This window comes from Schistocerca americana, unplaced genomic scaffold, assembly GCF_021461395.2.
Source record: "Schistocerca americana isolate TAMUIC-IGC-003095 unplaced genomic scaffold, iqSchAmer2.1 HiC_scaffold_471, whole genome shotgun sequence".
NCBI lineage: Eukaryota > Metazoa > Arthropoda > Insecta > Orthoptera > Acrididae > Schistocerca > Schistocerca americana.
The window spans coordinates 27,501-32,500 of NW_025726205.1; the positions used below are offsets into that span (position 1 = coordinate 27,501).

General features: G+C 51.9%; 1 non-coding gene across 1 annotated transcript in view; it reads left to right on the forward strand.

The window, feature by feature from the left end:
- Positions 1 to 3,854: 3,854 nt before the first annotated feature.
- The window catches only part of LOC124584372, a 1,910-nt gene continuing 764 nt past the window's right edge, over positions 3,855 to 5,000 (forward strand). The window contains exon 1 of the ribosomal RNA XR_006974713.1: positions 3,855 to 5,000. This exon is cut by the window's right edge and continues 764 nt beyond it. This is a non-coding gene — a ribosomal RNA (small subunit ribosomal RNA).

Consider the following 5,000-nt stretch of genomic DNA (forward strand, 5'->3'; position numbering starts at 1 on the left):
TAACCTAACCCATATTGCGCCTTAACCTAACCCATATTGTGCCTTAACCTAACCTATATTGTACCTTAACCTAACCCATATTGTACCTTAACCTAACCCATATTGTACCTTAACCTAACCTATATTGTACCTTAACCTAACCTATATTGTACCTTAACCTAACCTATATTGGGCCTTAACCTAACCTATATTGGGCCTTAACCTAACCTATATTGGGCCTTAACCTAACCTATATTGGGCCTTAACCTAACCTATATTGGGCCTTAACGTAACCCACGTTGCGCCTTAACCTAACCTATATTGTACCTTAACCTAACCCATATTGTACCTTAACCTAACCCATATTGTACCTTAACCTAACCTATATTGGGCCTTAACCTAACCTATATTGGGCCTTAACCTAACCTATATTGGGCCTTAACCTAACCTATATTGGGCCTTAACGTAACCCACGTTGCGCCTTAACGTAACCCACTTTGCGCCTTAACGTAACCCACGTTGCGCCTTAACGTAACCCACGTTGCGCCTTAACGTAACCCACGTTGCGCCTTAACCTAACCCATATTGCGCCTTAACCTAACCCATATTGCGCCTTAACCTAACCCATATTGCGCCTTAACCTAACCCATATTGTACCTTAACCTAACCTATATTGTACCTTAACCTAACCTATATTGTACCTTAACCTAACCTATATTGGGCCTTAACCTAACCTATATTGGGCCTTAACCTAACCTATATTGGGCCTTAACCTAACCTATATTGGGCCTTAACCTAACCTATATTGGGCCTTAACGTAACCCACGTTGCGCCTTAACGTAACCCACGTTGCGCCTTAACGTAACCCACGTTGCGCCTTAACGTAACCCACGTTGCGCCTTAACGTAACCCACGTTGCGCCTTAACGTAACCCACGTTGCGCCTTAACCTAACCCATATTGCGCCTTAACCTAACCCATATTGCGCCTTACCCTAACCCATATTGCGCCTTAACCTAACCCATATTGTGCCTTAACCTAACCTATATTGTACCTTAACCTAACCCATATTGTACCTTAACCTAACCTATATTGTACCTTAACCTAACCTATATTGTACCTTAACCTAACCTATATTGTACCTTAACCTAACCCATATTGCGCCTTAACCTAACCCATATTGCGCCTTAACCTAACCCATATTGCGCCTTAACCTAACCCATATTGTGCCTTAACCTAACCCATATTGCGCCTTAACCTAACCCATATTGCGCCTTAACCTAACCCATATTGCGCCTTAACCTAACCCATATTGCGCCTTAACCTAACCCATATTGCGCCTTAACCTAACCCATATTGTACCTTAACCTAACCCATATTGTACCTTAACCTAACCTATATTGTACCTTAACCTAACCTATATTGTACCTTAACCTAACCTATATTGTACCTTAACCTAACCTATATTGGGCCTTAACCTAACCTATATTGGGCCTTAACCTAACCTATATTGGGCCTTAACCTAACCTATATTGGGCCTTAACGTAACCCACGTTGCGCCTTAACGTAACCCACGTTGCGCCTTAACGTAACCCACGTTGCGCCTTAACGTAACCCACGTTGCGCCTTAACGTAACCCACGTTGCGCCTTAACGTAACCCACGTTGCGCCTTAACGTAACCCACGTTGCGCCTTAACGTAACCCACGTTGCGCCTTAACCCAACACACGTTGCGCCTTAACCCAACACACGTTGGGCCTTAACCCAACACACGTTGGGCCTTAACCCAACACACGTTGGGCCTTAACCCAACACACGTTGGGCCTTAACCCAACACACGTTGGGCCTTAACCCAACACACGTTGGGCCTTAACCCAACACACGTTGGGCCTTAACCCAACACACGTTGGGCCTTAACCCAACACACGTTGGGCCTTAACCCAACACACGTTGGGCCTTAACCCAACACACGTTGGGCCTTAACCCAACACACGTTGGGCCTTAACCCAACACACGTTGGGCCTTAACCCAACACACGTTGGGCCTTAACCCAACACACGTTGGGCCTTAACCCAACACACGTTGGGCCTTAACCCAACACACGTTGGGCCTTAACCCAACACACGTTGGGCCTTAACCCAACACACGTTGGGCCTTAACCCAACACACGTTGGGCCTTAACCTGCTCTGTAATTGTCATACGACGCGTTAAATTAGTGTGGTGTTGCCTAACTGCAACCCCCGCAATATAGTTTGCTACTCGCACTGCCTGGTCCCCAGAGTATCGCTTCATGTTAAACACCTTGCAGCTATACACTGTAATGCGGATGGCAGCAGGACGTACATGCTCAATGCCCTTCGCAGTTGTTCATTGGCATTTGCATGGCGAAGCACAGCCTACGTTGTGGTACGGCGTGTGTCAACTGTCCGCTGATGTTGTACGTCCAAATCACACACTGTACTGCACATTGGTCCTCATGTACTGAATGATACATCGTGGTACATGTGTGACCGTACCACGACTGCGCCAACAACGGCGAACCATACGGTCCAAATATTGTGCACTCAGCTACGTGTCGTCTCCCTATAAGAGCTGGATTGCAGTATGGTATGCCGTGGATGGCGATCAGCATGAGCCGTCTGTTGATGTAGTGGCGCGTGTTGTCAGACGTAGTCGTCTCTTCTCACACACCGTGATAGCATGGTGCACTGCGTTCCACATCTGCGACATGCGACAGAGGCCGGTTGACAGTCGTTCGCGCAATGGACATCGCATACGTACGGGGGCCACCTTCCACGTGTTCGCGAAGCGTGCACATGTTGTTGCGTGTATGTGGGCAGACATAGTGTGTCGTGACACCTGACACAGGCATGCAACAATCGTTGAATTTGCAAATGGCGATGGACGTCTACGTTTGCTGGTGACGTTACGCAAATGAACAACTGGTAAACGGTTGTGGTGCGGTTGTTCTCGCTAGAGGTGAATCAGTGATGGCGACGATCGGTTGAGCTACCAACCGGTTGTTTCAGCGATACCCACCATGCCCACGAACGTGAATGGCATGTGGGTGTGAAGCGATACGCGGCGGTGGCTGGGTGGGACCGTCCCCGGCCGGTGAGGGGGGGCCTCCCGGCGTGCTGGCCGCGCGGTGCGTGGGCGCACGCGCTACAGCCGGCTGGTGGGGGCGGCCAGTGGCAGGCGCGCCGGCCGACGGAGGCGGCAGGCGGCGCAGCTGCGCGCCGGCGCACCCTGCACGCGGCGCCGTGCGGCCAAAGTAGGTCCTCGCGGGCCCGGTGCGAAGCGCGGTGGACATCTGCAGTGTGCTGGTCCGATTGAGGACTGTGTGCGCTGAGGATGCGCCGCCGCCCGGCGCTCGGCGCCGCGACGCCGTCTGCTGCTCGGTCGCCTCTGCGGTTCTCGCAGGTGGTTTGTATCGCAGCTGTGCGGACGTGTTGGCGCGTGCGCTGTGCTGGGAGAGTTCGCTTCGGCACCCAAGTGGGGCTTTTGTCCTTCTGTGGCGCTGGCGTTGGAGCTGCCGGCCACCGTAGGTGGCGCGTGTTGTCTCCCGCCGGCAATGCCACGACAGCACGCTCCCGGGCCTCTGTCGGCAGCGGCAAGCTCAGTTGGGAGCACGGGTGGTCGCACCTAAAGCGTCTACTCGCCAAACTCCGGGCGATTGCGCCTCTCTCGAACCCGACCAAGTACTTAGGACGGCGCTGCGCGCCGCCGGGACCTGAGAGGGTTTCGAGGTGTATTGTGCAGGGGAGCTCAGCCTCCTCCTGTTTGCAGAATAATTGAGCGGACGCTTGCGTGTTCGCGCGGGCCCCCGGGACACACTCCCGGGCGGCCGGCTGCTCAGCTCTAGTTGACGCAGCTCCCTGGTTGATCCTGCCAGTAGTCATATGCTTGTCTCAAAGATTAAGCCATGCATGTCTCAGTACAAGCCGCATTAAGGTGAAACCGCGAATGGCTCATTAAATCAGTTATGGTTCCTTAGATCGTACCCACGTTACTTGGATAACTGTGGTAATTCTAGAGCTAATACATGCAAACAGAGTCCCGACCAGAGATGGAAGGGACGCTTTTATTAGATCAAAACCAATCGGTCGGCTCGTCCGGTCCGTTTGCCTTGGTGACTCTGAATAACTTTGGGCTGATCGCACGGTCCTCGTACCGGCGACGCATCTTTCAAATGTCTGCCTTATCAACTGTCGATGGTAGGTTCTGCGCCTACCATGGTTGTAACGGGTAACGGGGAATCAGGGTTCGATTCCGGAGAGGGAGCCTGAGAAACGGCTACCACATCCAAGGAAGGCAGCAGGCGCGCAAATTACCCACTCCCGGCACGGGGAGGTAGTGACGAAAAATAACGATACGGGACTCATCCGAGGCCCCGTAATCGGAATGAGTACACTTTAAATCCTTTAACGAGTATCTATTGGAGGGCAAGTCTGGTGCCAGCAGCCGCGGTAATTCCAGCTCCAATAGCGTATATTAAAGTTGTTGCGGTTAAAAAGCTCGTAGTTGGATTTGTGTCCCACGCTGTTGGTTCACCGCCCGTCGGTGTTTAACTGGCATGTATCGTGGGACGTCCTGCCGGTGGGGCGAGCTGAAGGCGTGCGACGCGCCTCGTGCGTGCTCGTGCGTCCCGAGGCGGACCCCGTTGCAATCCTACCAGGGTGCTCTTGAGTGAGTGTCTCGGTGGGCCGGCACGTTTACTTTGAACAAATTAGAGTGCTTAAAGCAGGCAAGCCCGCCTGAATACTGTGTGCATGGAATAATGGAATAGGACCTCGGTTCTATTTTGTTGGTTTTCGGAACCCGAGGTAATGATTAATAGGGACAGGCGGGGGCATTCGTATTGCGACGTTAGAGGTGAAATTCTTGGATCGTCGCAAGACGAACAGAAGCGAAAGCATTTGCCAAGTATGTTTTCATTAATCAAGAACGAAAGTTAGAGGTTCGAAGGCGATCAGATACCGCCCTAGTTCTAACCATAAACGATGCCAGCCAGCGATCCG